The sequence below is a fragment of the Lolium rigidum genome, chromosome 4, assembly GCF_022539505.1.
Source record: "Lolium rigidum isolate FL_2022 chromosome 4, APGP_CSIRO_Lrig_0.1, whole genome shotgun sequence".
In the NCBI taxonomy this organism is placed as follows: Eukaryota; Viridiplantae; Streptophyta; class Magnoliopsida; order Poales; family Poaceae; genus Lolium; species Lolium rigidum.
In genome coordinates, this window is record NC_061511.1 from 47,595,792 (window position 1) to 47,615,359 (window position 19,568).

Below are 19,568 nucleotides of genomic sequence, written 5' to 3' on the forward strand. Positions count from 1 at the left end.
GGTGGATTTGTGTTTACCAGTGCTTGCTAGGCTTTGATGTTTTTTCTCTACCATGGCCAATTTATAGCTACCATGGCATGGCTTCTTTTCATATTTGCACATGCTTTTGATAAAAATTCTCGGATGCTTGTCCAACTGATCATTTGGTATGTTGTGTTTGGTGACACTACTTACAACATTTAATTTTGAATTGATCTTCAAAGTTGTTAGGCCCTTTTGTATCATCCGACTCTTCCTCTGGCTTCTCCATAGATGGGAGTTGGAAGGAACGGATAGGTGGCATAGGTGCTCTTCACGAAAGATTTCGCATCACATACATGGAAGCTATGTGGGGGGGGGGGGGGGGGGGGGGAGAGAGAGAGCTGACATGCACACCAAAATTTAGCTGGACATAAAGAGGAAATAGGGAGGAGATGGCCGGAGAGCACTGACCTGTGTCGATTTAGTCGCCAGCGTCCGCAACTTCATGTTGCGCTCCAATTTTTCTCCATCCTTGCGGGTTCGCAGCTTCATCGGCCGCCACCGCACTGCCTCCTCTCCGAGTCTAGCCCTTCCATCTGCGCGAGCGGGGCGTCGGATGGGGCAGATCGCACGGGAGGCAGGCCGAGCACGAGGAAACGGCCAACCAGCGATATCTATCCGGAGAAGTGCCGAGCCCGCCCGTAGCTCGCCACGACGCCAGTTCAGCGCCACGATGCCCGCCTAGCACCTGGACCAGCGCGTAGTAGCTGAGCGGTATGCAGCCGAACCCGGTGCCCTTAATATGCAACGCCCACTGCTCGTTGCGCTCCTGGCGCTCGACGCCTCATGCCGTCACAGCCAACACCTTCGGCGTAGCGCGCCAAGGAACGCATCGGCGCGGGATGTCGACGGGAGAGGATCCTGGGAGGACTCCGGGCTGCCGCGATGCCTCTTCAGCTTGCCTCCGTTGTACAGCTCCTCGTCGCCATGGCCGGCGGTGGACGGGGCGCCGACGCCCGCGACCAGCTTGCCTCCATGGTCCAGCTCCTCGTCGCCATGGCCGGCAGTTAGTGGGGCGCCGATGCGATGAAGGGGGCCGGGGATTGGGAGGAGGTGAGGGTGCGGTGGGAATAGCCGAGAAATTTCTTGTGGCTCGGGAGATGCAAGAGACGACATTGGAAGAACCGTTTTGCCTCAAAATTAGGATGCTGGAAGGGAAAAATGTTGTCCTATGGGGATCGCTTGGTGCTTGTAAATTCTGTTCTTACGAGCCTACCTATGTTTATGTTATCTTTCCTAGAAATTCCTAAAGGGGTGCGCAAGAGACTTGATTATTATCGTTCCCGCTTTTTTTGGCAAGAGGAGAATGATAAGAAGAAATACAGATTATCTCAATGGAATATAGTTTGCAGGCCTAAGGATCAGGGGGGTTTGGGAATCGAGGTGCTTGAGTTGAAAAACTTGTGTCTTTTAAGTAAATGGTTTTTTAAATTGTTACATGAGGAAGGGATGTGGCAACAATTACTTCACAATAAGTATATCAAAAACAAAACGCTGGCTCAGGTAGAGGCTAAACCTACAGATTCACCTTTTTGGAATGGGCTTATGCGGGTTAAACCGGAGTTCTTTAAGAGAGGAAGGTTCAAAGTTGGTAATGGGATATCGGTGAGGTTTTGGGAGGATACTTGGCTTGGTAATTGTCCTCTATCTTTACAATATCCGTCATTATATAATATTGTCCAACGAAAAAATGAGTTGGTTTCTACGGTATTGGCAAATACACCGCTGAATATTGGTTTTAGACGAACTTTCAATGATTATAAATACAATTTGTGGTTACACTTATGTCAAAGGCTTATGTCTATTCATCTATCTAATGAACCGGACACGTTTGTTTGGAACCTAAATGAATATGGTCTATTCTCTGTTAAATCTATGTACATTGATCTTATGATTGGTCATACTGGATTTTTACGGAAATACTTATGGAAGATCAAGGTTCCTCTAAAAATTAAAATTTTCATGTGGTTCTTAAGTAATAGAGTACTGCTTACTAAGGATAATTTGGCAAAGAGAAAATGGACAGGATGTCAAAAATGTTGTTTTTGTAACAATAATGAAATTATTGATCATCTTTTTCTTCATTGTCCTTTTGCAAGAATTGGTTGGTGAATGATATTCTTTACATATAATATTCCATCTCCTTCCAATATAACTAATATGTTTGGTAATTGGCTAAATGGAGTGAATAAGAAAGATAAAACATATATTCGAATTGGTGTTTCGGCAATTTTTTGGTCGATTTGGACTAGCCGGAATGATATTATCTTTAATAAACAAAAACGCACAATTTTTTTGCAGGTTATTCTTCGTGCGGCGCATTGGCTACAACTATGGACATATTTGCTCCCGGCGGACCAGCGGGATACCATGGTTACTGGATGCAACCGGTTCCTGGAGGTCACTGAGGACTGCTATTTCCAGGCTACTGGATGGCGACACATTAGCAGAATTCTAGATGGATAGTTCTTTGTATACCTTCCATCGGCATTTGTTTTGTTTCGATATTTCTAGTTTTCTTCGGTTACCAGACTATCTTTATGTAATAAGTATTTGACGTTGACGTTTTATTTAATAAATGGTTGTGTGCATCGATTGATGCAGAGGCCGGGGCTATGCTCCCATATCTATAAAAAAAAAATTGGAAGGTTTTAAAAAAAAAAACAGTCAAATCCATGGGTGTGATGCCAGAAACAAAAACAACAAGTGATAACGACACCACCGCCCGACATCTTGTTCAGACCATCAGTTGCCCATCCCATGATGGCCCACGATCGTCTAAACCACATCTAGCTACGGCCACACACGTAAGACACCAAATCCACCTACATTGGAAGTACAAGGAAGGACTACACGAAGAGGCAACACATACTGTTAAAATGCTGCAGACCCCCGAAGTGTACACAGAGAAAAACTCGGCGAGAACCAAAACATATGTGGCAAATCTGACAAAAAAGAAAGTTGTTGATCTTTAATATAGTAGTTATAAGAACCGCTCCCTTATCCACTAATAAAAGCCACTCTTGCTTGTGGCACAATTGAACTTATGAAACCGATCATTCTGGATAATCAAATGCTTCTTCCCTCGTACTTATCTACTTTGCTTTATTTAATATGCTTAGTGACCCGTAAATCAATGTTCTACTCTCTCATGAAAAATCTTCTTTGCAGTAGTAATATGAAAGGTTATCACAAAGCATAGAAATTAATAGAGCTTATAATATGGTTGGACATTCCACTTGCTCCTAGAATTAAGGTAAGATCAGTTAGCACTTTCATGCCAACTTTTTACCTAGCCAATGATGTACGCCGCAAACCTGTAAATTTTCAAACTACTTTACATTTTACTAGTGGAAAACAGGCCTTTTGATCCGGGTGGTAAGGGCCTTTTGTCGCGGGCGGCCAGGCGCGACAAGCAAGGCGCGATAAAAGGGAGGCCTTTTGTCCCGGGTCGCTTACGACCCGCGACATAAGGTCCACCACGTGGCAGCCGCGGGGCGCGCAGGGCACAGGCCCTTTTGTCGCGGGCGGTATTACCACCCGCGACAAAAGGCCCTCTACGTGGCGCGCGCACAACGCCCCTGCTTTAGGGTTTGAGGGGTGCAGCACCCCCCCCCCCCCCCCCCCCGCCACCGACCGCCTGTTATTTCATTTTTTCGTTCGAAAATAAAAGTTGCATATATTTGTACGCTACTAGAAGTTGTACACGTTCATTCATTATATATATATAGATCGATCAAACAAATATTGGAAGCAAAAGTCGATTCCCCTTACACATATTCGTAGATTCCCTACATATATACATGGAGCTCACGATCGACAAGCGGTACTAACGACCGTCTATTTGGAGGTAGAGCATCTATTTGGACTAAACAAGCCTTTGTTGTTTATTACTTCTCTAACCAAAAGTCCCGCCAGTTCCTCCGCGATTCCTAGTGCGTGTTCCTTTGGTTGGAGTCTGTCCCGCATGAAGTCGACCTATATATGAAAATGAGATGAGTATGACTATATCAGTCTTGATAACGAAATATTGATGATAATAAATAAAGTTGTGAATGTTGTTGCTTACGTCGAATTTATTTTTGTTCTGCTTCTCAGTGGTTAACATGCGAATGGACTCGCAAACGTAGTATCCACATAGATTCGTCCCTTGTGGCTGCTCGGGGGCACGGTACAGGAGTAAATGTTAGCTTCTTTGCAAAGGTAATCTCCTTATGATGATTCTTCAAAGCTTGCCAAGCCCTGCCGGGCAAAAGAATGATTGAATGAGTGGATAATTAATTGATATCTCACAAAAGATAAAGCGCGGCGATGAAGGAAATTACACTTGGAGCAACTTCCGCAAGTCCCGGAACCCGTCCAGGCCTCTACTCAATGGGTCTTTTACTTCAACTATTCCCTTATCAGGTTGAATGTCTAGTAGAATCCAGATGGAAGCTGCACATGTTATGCATATACGTCAGGAATTACACTTAACATCGAGTAAGAAAAATTGAATGTGCATAAAAGATCATTAAGACTCTCACTCGTAGTTGTAAGGAAACAATATTGAATCACGAAATATTGCTCCCCCAAAAACCTTAGTAGGTTTCCCCCGTTTCTTCTCTTTTATGCTTCACCGTTTCAACATGTATTTTATCCGGGTCAACAAACCCAACATTGATAATATTATTACTTTTGCATTCACCGATCTTCGATCCGCATAAGAGAACCCATAAGATATAATGAGTATATATATGCAATGAAAACGAACATGAACTGAATGAAAATGAACTTATATGTAGTTAACAACTTACAAGCAATAGCAACTCATGAGAGATTTGTCGAGGGCTTCTAGATTGAATAACTGCGCGAGTTCATTCATCTCAATATGGATCTCCTCCTTTCGGTAGTAATATTCCCATGGTATACTCGCCACGATGTACATTATGTTCTCCTTGCATGCATCAAGGTACCACCGATGCAAATTCCGCATATGTGTTGGCAGTTTATGCAGCTGCTCTCTGCTGACCAAGTCGGCCCCGTAGACAAATTTAGGAGCTATATCAGCGAGTGGGTATTGCAGCATCTCGCTGCAGACAGGCAATTCCTCCACGGTAATCGAACAAGCAGCCGCTAGCCTTGCGAGCTTCTTCCATATCGATACCACCTTGATGTTCCCTGGTACAGCTTGGGAACATTAAGCACTTTGAGTGCTCGGGATCGATTGTTTGGGCTGAGCACCGAGGAGGGGAACTTCCTTTCTCTTTTTGCCTTTTGTCGTTTGCTTGGCCTTGAGGGGTGCACTTGTTGAACTTGACTTTTTCTGCACTGCACTTCTAGCCGATGATTTGCTCGTGCCAGCAATGTCCTTCTCCTTAGCCTTTTCATCCTTCTTTTGATCAATTACCTTCGCAAGAGTGCGTGTATAGTCATCCTTCTTCTCGTGTAACTCATACCGCGATGGTGTGTTCGGAAAACTAGTAGCATATTCTATTTGCTTCTCTCGTGTATGGCTCGGCGCTCGGAGGTTTTGGCTTATGGAAATGATCATAGTTTTGTTTCGCAACAGCGGCCGCATTTTCCTCGACAGTAAGATCCCAAGGACGGGGGGGAGGAACCTTTGGTACTTTTGGGAGGGGCGACTTCTTGCGGACAGGACTTTTGAAACGCTTCCGGCTGGGTGCATTCCGAGTCTTAGTGGGCGGAGGCGGCGGCGCTGGAGATGGAGATGGACTACCGATGTCGTGGTCGACGTCGTACCCACGGGGTGATGGTGGCGACATGTGATCAGTAGGAGGAGGTGATGGTGGCCTGCGATCACCCGGAGGAGGTGATGGCGACTCGTCGGGACGACCGGTACTAGGTGCTACCCAGCCCGGCAGCCTCGATGTTCTTCTTTTCCCGGATAATGATTTCTCCCGAGCCACCTCTCCGAGTGTAAGCCCCCCATCACCTCCAGGGATATCGAGCTCCAATGTCTCCCACGACGGGACAACCGAATCCACCCCGACACGAGCATAGCCAGCTGGAATCGGATTGCCATGCCATGTTGCCGGCTCACCTTCAGGTCCAAATGCCGGTAAGACATAGCCGACCGCCACCTTAACGAAACCTTCCTGAACACCTCATGGAGATCACAAGGTGTTTGCTCCTTGATTCCATCCAAGGGGTCGCCAGGACCGGCATCTATCATCATCCGTGTAGGAGGGGCCTCCGAGTCGGCCACGCTCGCTGTCTCGTCGCTGAGATATTTCAGCGGTATTATCTAGCGGGCGCTGTCCTTTTAGTTCATTTATCTCCCGCTGCCGTCTGCCGAAGCTCCCGCTGCTGCTGGTCAAGTCGGCGTTGGAACTCGGCCATCCGGTCATTCTGCACCTCCAGCTGGCGTTGTTTAGCTCTCGCTCGGCTTCTATAAGTCTCCGCGTCGGCCGAAAACCCAAGCGACCACGGAACACTAGGGCCGAAGCCTCTTGTTCGTCCTCCCTTCTCAGGATTACCGAGGACAAGCGTCGACAAGTCTTTCTCTCTATCGGGAGCAAACTTTAGTTTTCCCGCCTTTATATCTGTCGTCACTTCAATCCATTTTTGCCCGGGTACCCTAACCCCGGTGTCACTTTCAACAATGTTCCCCGTCTTCATGTCATACTCACAGCCATGCGCGAGGAACCAATTTCGAGCCCTTGTGTCCCATCCTTCTCGCGTGGGTTCTGGAGTGATCCCGTTCAGCTCCATCTCAGCCTCTTGTGCATCCCACTTAGGCATGGCTCTTCCGTAGCCCCCTCGCCCCATATGATGGTGATATTTCTTCTCGCTTGCATTCTTCTTGTTTTTCATTGACAGGTTCACAGCCTCCTCTCGATTCTTTGTACCTCACAAATTCTTCCCGCTTATGCTCCTCGCTTCGCTAGGTAGTTCTCGAATAATGGAGGCTTCTTGTCTTTCTTATAATTTTTCCATAACCGGTTCTTATACGCCCGGAAAAGTTCCCCCATCTTCTTAAGAGCCCATTTCTTCACTAGCGCTCGCTGCTTAGCATTCTCAGACTCCGATCCCAAATCTGGCAAAGTGAAATGTGCCATGAGGTCTCTGAAAAGTGTGTGTTTGTACCTATCGGCAACCTGATTTTCGGACACATTCTTGGTCTTGTTCCATTCTCTGACAGTGATCGGGATACGATCTCTAACCACAACTCCGCACTGATTTTTGAACTTCACTCCGACAATCTCGGGTACCACCGGTTGGCCTTCCGGTGATATAGCTTCAATTGTGAAGTGGTCTTTTTTGGTCAACTTCTTTGCCGGGCCTCGTTTCTCTATCTTATCTTCGGAGGCCTAAGAGAATACATATAGAATTGCATTAATGCCTCTATACTAATGCCTCAATACATATGTACATATAGAATTCCATTAATACCTCGTCACCGGAGCCGTCGTCGGCTTCTCCGTCACCGGAGCCGTCGGCTTCTCCGTCACCGGAGCCGTCGGCTTCTCCATGACCGGAGCCGTCGGGTTCTCCATGACCGGAGCCGCGGGCTTCTCCATCACCGGAGTCGCGGTCTTCTCGGTCGGCTTCTGTACCATCGCGGATTATTTTCGCGAACATGTCTTCCTGTTCCAAGTCCCGTTCGAATGGATCCATTGTTTCTGCAAAAGAATTAAATCGATAAGTACATGTTCTAACCCTAACCCTAATCAAACACAAACCAAACCCTAACCCTAATCAAACACAAACCAAACCCTAACCCTAATCGGCGACACGTGTTTGCGAGAGGGAGAGGGTGTCGGCGACGCGTGTTTGCGAGAGGGAGAGTGTGTCGGCGACGCGTGTTTGCGAGAGGGAGATGGTGTCGGCGACGCGTGTTTGCGAGAGGGAGAGGGTGTCGGCGACGCATGTTTGCGAGAGAGGGAGAGAGGGTGTCGGCGACGCGTGTTTGCGAGAGAGGGAGAGAGGGTGTCGGCGACGCGTGTTTGCGAGAGAGAGAGAGGGTGTCGGCGACGCGTGTTTGCGAGAGAGAGAGAGGGTGTCGGTGGACGCGTGTTTGCGAGAGAGAGGGTGTCGGCGACGCTAGCTAGTTTGCGAGAGAGGGTGTCGGTGGAGGAGTCGTCCGTATACCAAATACATATACTAAAGCACAAACTAAATCCATATACTAATTATAAACTAACTATACAAAATACATATACTAACTAATTAAGTACATACATATACTAAATTACAAACTAAATCCATACATATACTAACTAACTAAATACATAAATATAAGAATTAACTAAACTAACTAAGTTAATACATATACTAATTAACTTAATACATACTAACTAAACCTAAAACTAATTAAAACTATACTAACTAAACCTAAAACTTATAATTAAAACTATACTAACTAAACCTAAAACTATAATAACTAAATCTAAAACTAAAACTATATATAGTAAGTAACAAAAACTATACTAACTAATTAAACCTAAAACTAAAACTATACTAACTAACTAACTAACTAACTACAAACTAACTACTAACTACTAAAATTAACTAAAATTACATAAAACTAATTAACTAAAAACTAAAAAATTAAAAAAATGGCCGAGGCGGCGGCGCGCGCGCTCGCAGCCAATGGCACGGCGGCGGCGGCGTGGCGCGGCGTGGTGTGCTACCTGAGAGGTCGAGCGGCGCGGCGGCGTCGGAGGGGGTCGACGGGGCGCGGCGGCGCGGCAGAGGAGGAGGTCGAGGCGGCGCGGCGTCGGAGAAGGTCGAGGCGGCGCACAGCAGAGGAGGAGCGCGGCGGCGTGGCAGAGGAGGTCGAGGCGGCGCGTCGGAGGACGAGGGAACGCCGGCGAACGGCGGCGGCGGCGGCGAATTTGGGCAGCCTGGCGGCGCAAATTTGTCTAAGTGTTGGCCTCCAGGAGTCGAGGGTGGCGGCTCCGCCCGCGACGGCCCCTCTTATACCTACCCCTTTTGTGCGGTGGGGGCTTGACCCGCGACAAAGACCCCCTTTGTCGCGGGTCAAGCCCCCACCCGCGACAAAAGGGGGTCTTTTGTCGCGGGTCAAGCCCCCACCCGCGACAAAGGCCTTTGGGGCTGATCCGCGGCACAGCCCATCCAACGGCTCTGGCCGTTTGAATCCAACGGCCTAGAGCCGTTGGATGGGCTGTGCCACGGATCAGCCCATCTAGAGGCCTCTTCACCCTTTATTTTTTGTATTTTAAATTAATAAAAGTATTATTTCAATAACTTTTGAATGGTAACTCAAATACAAATGTTTTATATATGAATATTGATCAGAAAAAGGTAATGAGCATGAATATGACATCCATATACCTATTTACATCTCGCGTCATATGAAACGTTGATAGTCGGGTATGTTTCACCCCTGTGCACCGCCGCCGTGCCACACGTGTCGCGTCCCGTCGACGCCGTCGTGCGACGTGTGGCCACCGCTTCCACGTGCCTCACCCGCCGACGCCGGTCGTGCGACGTGTGGCCACCGCTTCCACGTGCCTCACCCGTCGACGCCGGCGTGCGACGTGTGTAGCCGTGGCTTACACGTGCCATGCCCCGCGTGCGCTATATATAGCGATGAGTGCGGGTGCAACCACACGTCGCCACCGCCTCCTCCGCTCATTCATCTCCGGGATGCCTCCACGTCGTCGAGGGGCGTCCGGTTTCCGTGGCGTTCGAGTGCGTCCGAGCGGTAGGTTCTACGCCGAGATACGCACCGGTGGCTTCCGCCTCACCCTCGGCACGTACAACACGCCGGAGCTGGCGGCGCGCGCTTACGACGCGGCGGCGTGGCGTTTTCGGCGGCCACGGCGCGACACGAACTTCCCGGATGTTGAATCGCTAGAGGAGGCAGAGTTCCTCGCGCCACCGCCGTGCCTCGTCGACGACGAGGACCGTCGACGCAGCACCGCCGAGTGCAGCGCAGGATCGCCATCGCCGAGCACGACGAGCGCGTTGATGCGCCGGTGGAGGGCGCAGCTTCCCCAACGACGTCGAGAACACCGACGCGTTCTTCGCTATCCTTAGGGCACAACGCAGGTCCAACGAGCGCCACCGTCGGGCCGTCGCCAACTTCGAGCTCGAGAACCCGAATACAACTTGGACCGAAGACGACCCTCGGTGGGATGACATTTGGACGGAGACAACCTCCGACGACGACTGAGACTAGACTAGTAATTTATCTATTTTATTGTAATTTCAATAAAGTCGTTGTCGGTTCTATTAGTTCAAATTTAGTTTATAAAGTCGTTGACGGTTGTTTGTTTAATAAAGTGGTTGACACGAAATTTATTACATTACGACTGAACTGAAATTAAAGTACAGAGCTCAACTGAAAATTAAGATACATGGCCAGATTCGAATGTTGGAGCCATTCAATCATAGTCGTGCCTAGCCCTATAATACTCGCCACTGTAGTCATCATAGTCGCCGACGTCATCATCGCTAGCATCGGGGTCGCGGTTGTCCAACCTCGGCGGGTGAGCACGCGTGGGCTGGGATTGAGGGTAGCGCGGCGGGGGCCACGATAGGCCGGGACGCTCTGGAGAGTCCGGCCGCGCCACCACATCCGACGGCCGGCCTCGTTGAAGTTCGAAGGAGGCGGGCCGTCCTCCTCGTACCTGGCAACCGCCCTCTCACGCCGATTGATGAAGAAGCTGTCCCAAGTCGGGCTGTAGTCGGGATGCCACTGGGGATTCCTCCGCCGCTCGGGCGTGAGCTCGAAATAGTAGTGGTTCGTGATGGCCATCTCGCGTGGCACACCAAGAGGGATAGGAGGGACCGGTACGCCTCCGACGCTCGAGCAACCAGCCGGTTGGGACGCGGTAGCCGGGCGGGCAGGGGTAGTTCGAGGCGCAAAGCGCCTCCGCCTCCCGGGGTGTTAGACATACGATGGAAGCCATGGGAGAGAGTGATGAGGTTTGCGGATATGAGTCCAAGCCTACATATATATAGTGGAAAAATGGCGGGAATGCGGGAAGAAAATAGGCGGGAACGAAGTGGCGCGCGAAACTTTCATCCCGGGTGGAGGCTCAAACCGCGACAAAAGATCGGGGGAGGCTTATCTAGGAGGGCCTTTTGTCACGGTTGGTGGCTGCAACCGCGACTAAAGCTGTCGGCAGTGGATAAGGATGTGTCGGTAACCTTTTGTCACGGTTGGTGGCTGCAACCGCGACTAAAGGTGTCGGCAGGATAAGGACGCATGGGTGGACGCACCGCTCGATGAGATAAAGCATGTAGCGCACGACGGCCCGTCGAAGGAATAAGACAAAGTAGAAGCGGTGCCGTGCCTATAAAAGGAGCATCGATACGCCTTGCCAAGCAGCATCAACAAGCCAAGCACAGTTTCATTCCCATGGATGAAGGAAAGGGTTGGGAAATCTCCGTGGCGCAGCTTCTCGAAGATGTCGTTGGTGCACACGCCCTACGGCATCTTCGGAAGCTGCTCCTCGGAAAAATTTCCATGCAAGCCCGTGAAAGACTCCGTCTCCTCTAACAGTTGTTGGGGAAAGGGTTCTCATTATTACATAAATGTAGAGATTGTCTTGGGAACTATATATGAAGAATACATTATTACATCGCCATCTAGTGTTGTGATCTTCTACGCCGTAGCCATGGAGAATCTTCATCATTTAGCAAGATGCTTGGGTCAATTTTCACCGTGAAGGGCGGAATTTCTTTAAACTTATTATAATCTTCCGACATGTCCGTCTTGTCATCCACTCCCACGATGTTTCTTTTCCCCGAAAGAACTATGTGGCGCTTTGGCTCCTCGGTTGATGTATTCTTTTGTTGATTTCTTTTTCTTGATTTGCTAGACATGTCCTTCACGTAGAAAACTTGAGCCACCTCGCTGGCTAGGACAAAAGGCTCGTCCAGGTACGCAAGATTGTTGGGATCCACTGTTATCATACCGTACTTATCGTCAATATGTATAGCGCTGAGCTTCACCCATTTGCACCGAAACAAAGGGACCTTAAAAGTGGGACCATAGTCAAGTTCCCATATCTCCTCTATGTATCCATAATATGTGGTGGTCCGCCCATTCTCGTACTGTTGCATCGAAGCGGACACCGCTGTTTTGGTTGGTGCTCTTTTTATCTTGGTCGATCGTGTAAAATGTATTCCCATTTATCTCGTACCCTTGGAATGTACATATGTTTGAAGATGGTAACCTCGGCCAACAAGTACAGCTGCTCCACCGTAGATGGGTCATTAATGAGATGTCTTTGCAACCAACCGCCGAAGGTATTCATGTGTTGACGTGTAATCAAGGACTCGGGCTGGCCCGGGTTTATTTCTCGTAAAACATTCTTATGTTTCTCGATGTACGGAGCCACCAAGCTGGAATTGTATAGAACCGTGTAGTGTGCTTGATTGAAAGAAATCTTGTCCCTCCACACCGTTGCTTTCCTTCCTAGTGTGCCTTTTCCAGTCAGCCTCCCCTCATACCGAGATTCAGGAACACCAATCGGCTTAAGGTCGTGAAGAAAGTCAACACAAAACTCAATGACCTCCTCGGCTCCGTAGCCCTTTGAGATACTTCCTTCCGGCCTAGCTCGGTTATGAACATATTTCTTTAAGACTCCCATGAACCTCTCGAAGGGGAACATATTGTGTAGAAATACAGGACCGAGAATTCTAATCTCTTCAACTAGGTGAACGAGGAGGTGCGTCATAATATTGAAGAAGGATGGTGGGAACAACAACTCGAAGCCGACAAGACATTGGACCACATCTTCCCGTAATCCCGACAAAGTTTCTGGATCCATTACCTTCCGAGAAATTGCGTTCGGGAATGCACATATCTTCACAATGGCTAGTCGAACATTTTCTGGTAGAAGTCCCCTCAATGCAATCGAAGCAATTGTGTCATAAGCACGTGACGGTCATGGGACTTCGGGTTCTAGAATTTTTTCTCCTTCATATTTACTATCCCCTTTATATTCGACGAGAAACCGGACGGAACCTTGATACTGAATAGGGCTTCAAAAAAGATCTCCTTCTCTTGTTTGGTAAGAGCGTAGCTGGCAGGCCCTACAAACCGCCCCGGATGATTGCCGTTTCGTCCTTTATGAAGTTCCTGGTCCTCCCGTGCTTCGTTGTATCTTTTGTCTTTCCATACACGCCCGTAAAACCTAGAATATTCACACAAAGATTCTTGGTCAGGTGCATCACGTCGATTGCGGAGCGGACTTCCAGGACTTTCCAATATTCTAGCTCCCGTAAAATAGATTTCTTCTTCCACATGGGCGCGTGTCCGTCATCGTCTTTCGGAACAGGTCGACTGCCCGGACCCTTTCCAAAGATAACATTTAAATCCTTGACCATGTCAAATATATCAGCACCACTACGGGGACAGGCTTCGGACGGCGGTCCGCCTCGCCATCGAAATGCTTGCCTTTTTTCCTTAAGGGATGCTTGCGCGGAAGGAAACGACGATTGAACGGGTACACAACTTTTCTTCTTTTTCCCAAATATTTACTTTCGGTCTCATCTAAACAGTGTGTGCATGCATTGTATCCTTTGTTCGTCCGTCCCGAAATGTTACCGAGAGCAGGCCAATCATTGATGGTTACGAATAGCAACGCTCGTAGGTCAAATTCTTGCTCCGTGTGCTCATCCCACACACGTACACCTGGTTTGGCCCACAACTCCAAAAGTTCATCGACTAATGGCCTTAGGTACACATCAATGTCGTTGCCCGGTTGCTTTGGGCCTTGGATAAGCACCGGCATCATAATGAACTTCCGCTTCATGCACAACCAAGGAGGAAGGTTGTAGATACATAGAGTCACGGGCCAGTGTGCTGTGATCGCAGCTCTGCTCCCCAAAAGGATTCATGCCATCCGTACTTAGACCAAAGTATAAGTTCCTTGCCTCACCTGCAAAATCCGGAAACTCTCTCCCGATGTTTCTCCACCGCCGACCATCGCCGGGGTGCCTCAACATCGCGTCTTTCTTACGTTCTTCCATGTGCCATCGCAACAACTTGGCATGCTCTTTGTTTCTGAACAAACGTTTCAACCGTGGTATTATTGGAGCATACCACATCACCTTCGCAGAACCCTCTTCCCGGGTGGCTCGCCCTCAACATCACCAGTGGTCATCTTTTCGATCTTATACCGCAATGCACCACATATCGGGCATTTATTCAAATTCTCGTACTTCTCACCGCGGTAGAGGATACAATCATTAATGCATGCATGTATCTTCTCGCACATCTAATCCTAGAGGGCGGACAAGCTTCTTTGCTTCATATGTACCGACGGGCAATTCATTATTTCTTGGAAACAGACTTCTTTAATATTATCATCAATTTCTCAAATCCCGAGTCGACCACACCGACCTCTGCCTTCCATTTCAGCAATTCCAATATGCTACCCAGCTTTCTATGCCCATCTTCACAACTCCGGGTACAACAATTTGTGGTGGTCCTCTAACATCTTGTCGAACCGCAACCTCTCCTTATCCGTGTCACGATCTCTTCTTGCATCGAAATGGCCCGACGAAGATCATCATCAACGGGATCATCCGATGCCTCGTTCTTCACCTCCTTCTTCTTCATTGTCGTCCATTCCGGTATGAAAGCATTCAGAGAACATAGATCGGTACTTCTCATCATTATCTTCTTCCTCATCGCCGTCTTCCATCATAACCCCTTCTTCTCCGTGCTTGGTCCAAACATTATAGCTGGACATGAACCCAAACCGAAGCAGGTGGCTCTTAATATCTCTTGAGCAAGAGTAATCCTTCTCGTTCTTACATTTTAGACATGGACAGCACATAAAACCTTGCTTCGACTTGTTGGCCTCGGCCACAAGCAGGAAAGAATTCACGCCCTCTCTCGAAAGCGGGAGCACATCGGTTACCGTACATCCATGGATGACTCATCCGCATCATAAGTACAATTATATATGTATCGATGCAATCACCTTGCTAAAATTAGTATTGTACGGACTATGCATATATATATAGTCGAGAAAATAGTTGCTAACCTTTTAGGATCAAAAAGAGGAGAAATCTTATCAAATAAAACCAAGTGGCATCCCTCTCACAAGCATTCCATCAAACACCTCTTGTGCACATGTAGAAAAAATGAGCTAGCATACACCTCCACCTTCACCACCAAGGAAAAAATGAGGTGGGGGGTGGCTGGCTGCTTCTATATATATAGGCATGGACATTTTGTCGCGGGCCGTATTACGACCCGCGACAAAAGGGGTGGCCACGTCGCTCCTACCCCTTTTGTCGCAGGTCGTAATACGGCCCGCGACAAAAGGCCGCGACAAAAGCCTCTGCGTGCTCCACATGGTTTCGGGGCGACGTGGCCAGGCCGTTTGTCGCGGGTGCAGGCGCGCCCGCGACAAAAGGCTCCCACGGAAGCCCTGTTTTCCACTAGTGAGACAACTTAGTTTTCTCTTATCTTTTATGAGTCTCCAACCTATTAATTGAAGGAGATGAAGGATGATTGGTGGTTGAGGTGGAGAAGAGGAACGGGGATTGGAGGATGGACCAGGGGAGTGATTACGAGAAGCTAATTGCATTAATTAACATCATTGGTAGTATAGATGTATACTTTTTTGGGATAAATTTTAAACCTAGAAGTACACTTATTTGAGGACGGAGGGAGTAGCCTACATGAAAAAGTCAAATCTGGTAATCAAGCACTGGTAATCCACATGATAGAAGGTTGATATATCTCTCATATACCTACTCTACTACCATTTGACAAATTATTGCGCTTAGGTTTTTTGAAAATCTGATTTGGCATTCTATTATTTCCGTGTTGCCACGAGAAATATGTAATATATTTCGAGTGCCAAATCCACGTTTGTTTGGGAACTCGGTTGATCAAGCATTCAATGTGTGGTCCGAGGCTACCCATATTAATCATCATTGCAATGAGAAAATCAATTACCAAAACTCTTAATGTCTAGCCTTTTAAACTCGCAGCAACGTGCGGGATATCATCTAGTATAAATAAGAGGGAGTAACACGTTTCCCGTTTACCTCTCTTTTGTGTGTTTGTGTGTGTGAGGGTAACTATATGATCTGCGGATGAACAAATATCAATATATGTACTTTTTTGATAGCTTAACTATATGTACTGTAGTAGAAAAGTCGGTTGACACATGCAGTGTAGAGAGCAGCGAGAGGGTTCTAACTAATTCGTTGGTAGCTGAAATGCCCCATCATCAACAAAAAAAAATACGGTTAAAAATCGTGGTCGGCAGGATTCGAACCTGCGCGGGCAAAGCCCACATGATTTCTAGTCATGCCCGATAACCACTCCGGCACGACCACAATATGTTAATATCACTGATAGTTATATATAAGTCTCATTTTATATGCTGCAGTTTCTCAAAGTACAGCATATAGGCACGTGCTGCCACAAATACATCTAGATATTAGAAGACAATGTCACACTTGGGGGATGCGATCGCCTAGGGTGTTGGCTGCAGGTGCGGCGGAATGCTAAACGGGGGAAAAGGATGGCTTATCTATTGCACAAGTCGAAGAATGCAGGTTTTGGGAGGAGTGTGTCTTGCGACTCCCTTCAAGCATTGATGAGAACAAGCATATCAGGAAGAAAGGAAAACAAAAGTGTATATATGTGACTACTTAGGAGAAACATGTGAGATGTAATCAGAATGGGGCTATTCTAGTCCTGGTTAGCATTTACAATATATGTATATATATAGGGGGAACAAGATTAATATGGATAAAATACAATTATTTGTTAGGATGTGTACATGCTATGGATATATTTTTTGTAATAATTTCAGCAAAAGAAAATGTAGAGATCATCTGAATAATTTACATATAACACGTACAAACTAACTTAATTATTTCGACAAATAAAAAATGCAAAATGAATCTCCGCATTTACTTAATAAGATCGAAATGATCCAAGTCACGCAAATCCATATTAATGTGATATGTATTAATAACCCATACGTCATTACAATCATTGACGTAAAAATGGGACTCCATGAGTCTTGAAAGTGACCGATTTATCTACTAGTTTATCTTAGTATCTTGTACAATACTACAAAGTTAGTTAGTTTATAGAAATAAAATAGAGTCTAGAACAACCCTCAGTGTACTAGTTGGGTATACCTTATTCTTCTAGATTGATGTGCTGCTAAGTCATTTGGCTGACATGTGGTTGTTCTGTTTACACGGACAGACAAGCCTCAGATTTATAAATTGTTGAAATGTTAATTTTGAGATGTTGGCAACAAAGATGTACATTGTGAGTTTGCTGTATCAGAACACGGTGTTTCTGGCTGGTCAACAAGAGGTATGTTCTAATATCAAATCATGTAGACAATGTCTTTCTGGTTGCGTAAAAGTAATTTATATTTCCTAGCTAGCTGAAACCAGATGGTTGTCTTTACGAGAGGATCTGGAATATGTGCAAGCATAATAAGATGGATTTTGCTGAAACCAAGCTTGGCATGAACTTTTAAATTTAAGAAGTTTCCGTGATTTTAGTCATGTGCAAGTGTCCATTTATACTGATTTTTCTTACATGAGGGATGAATCACCGTTCAAGTAAGAACAAAAAATATTCTTTCTAGATAATATGGAAGCCTAAGGGGGAGTACATGCACATTTAATGGATTTATTTTTAGCTATCTCTTTTTACATTCTTGTGCTTTGTTTTGGTAGCAGAACAATTCTTCTTTCTTTTCAGAGAAAACTCCAGTCTTTCCGTGCAGGTTTCAGTGTAATTTTTTGATAGAGGGAAAATTTGATCAATCTAATGATTTATCGTTTCTTCTGGTGGGAGCAGAAAGGATTGGTTTCATGTTATCTATTTTACAGCATGGGTAGTTCTTTTGCATGGCAGGAAAGGTTGTGATTAGTTTCACCTGCCTAAACCCTAATTAGTAGTTGTGATCTGATACTTTCCTTTTGTATTCTGCTGCGAACAAATTAAGATCTAAGGCAATAATTGCCATTCATTTAGTGTTTCATTATCTGAAGCTTGATCTTCTCTCCTTAACTGCAAGCATGTTTTAAAATCGATATTCATATACCGTGAACATTTCGACCATCTTGTGCATCAACCCCGTGGTGGCAACAAATAAAGAGTGCAAACTAATTGAGCACAAACTATGCTGACTTAGCGTTTTCTAAATCACATTTGAAAGAACATGACTGAGAGATACTTACTTGCAGATATCAGATCATATATGTATTTGCAACTGGTTCTTAACCTAAGCTATATGTTTACTTCGCTTTTGGATTAACTAAACTGATGACAACCCTGCTTTTTTTCTTTATCTCTTTCATTAGTGCATGGTTTCAGAAAATCGAAATTCTACTTCTCACTATTTTTTTTGCTTCGTCACTTTACAACCAGATTTTGGAAGATATATTGTCCCATTGTCGCTGGCATTTGAACTTTATTTGTTCAATTTGCAAAACAATTCACTTAGTGTACATGTTATGCATTTGTTCGTAGACTAAAATTTGTTCAGGTATCCAAATATCTAATTTTTTTAATTTGGTCTCTTGGCGCGTGATATATGGGTTGGACTTAAACACCCAAAAGGGTCATCTTTTGGTGGCTGACAGCCTGTGCTTCTTTACTTGTGAGTACAGTAGAGGGCTACAAGTGTTCTCTTAGATTAATAGTACACATTTTGTATATATGGGTTCCTTTTCAATTTTTCGCTCTTTCATTTGTCAGCTCAATTTGAAATAGCTAAGCAAGTAAAAAATTGTGGATTGCGTGCAACGATTTTATCCATTCACGGTCCTTAAAGTTAGCTGTGGCTCTGCTTAAAAAGGTTTCTGTCGTTGTGGACTTCTGCAGTCAAATACTTTTATTAATGGAAAACAGTAACGAATGGTAATTTAAAACTATAGATCCAATGCAATGAGCTTGTGTTGTATCAGTTTGCAATGTTGAACGTATCAAGACACTGAGCGATGATACACATAAGTTATAAAGATGAGCTCCACATGAAGTGATTTGGATGGAGCGAACCTGAAGATTTAGAAGATTTTCTTTTCATCTATTACAATGTCGTTCTATTTTCGTAAAGTATTCGAGAAATTTTGTTGTCATAATAATGTTGGAATGATAAATTTCTTGTGTAGTCAGCGGAAGCGACTGCTGGTTGTGTACACGAGGAGTTGGTCATAGAGGTATAGACCAGATGAAAAGTTGGGATTTTGCATAAGCGTCTTTGAGAAACGAAAATGCTTCACACACGACAATTCCCGTCCGATGTGTGTACGATACTCCTTCCACCAGTGCTAGTTAATTCCCCAGTGGCTAAGTCCAGCCCAAACTCAAACCCTCAATACTGCCAAGCTGTTCCTGAATCTCGATCTAAAGCAATTTAGCTTATTCTTGCCACGATTGCCGATTGATCAGTCCGCCATGGAGGAAGAGAAAAGTGCTAGAGAGCGCTACAATGAGAATCTCAGAGCATCTCCAACGGGGCGACGTAAACGGTCGCTCAAGTCCGTTTGCGTCTGCCCAAGCCGAAAATGCGTCTAGAACACGTCCAGCGGGGCGACGCATAGTGACCGGGCCGTCCGCA

General features: G+C 46.2%; 1 non-coding gene across 1 annotated transcript; it reads right to left on the reverse strand.

The window, feature by feature from the left end:
• Positions 1–16,226: 16,226 nt before the first annotated feature.
• On the reverse strand, positions 16,227–16,308 carry TRNAS-AGA. The gene has a single exon. It is a non-coding gene; the product is annotated as a tRNA-Ser (tRNA).
• Between the last annotated feature and the right edge of the window lie 3,260 nt (positions 16,309–19,568).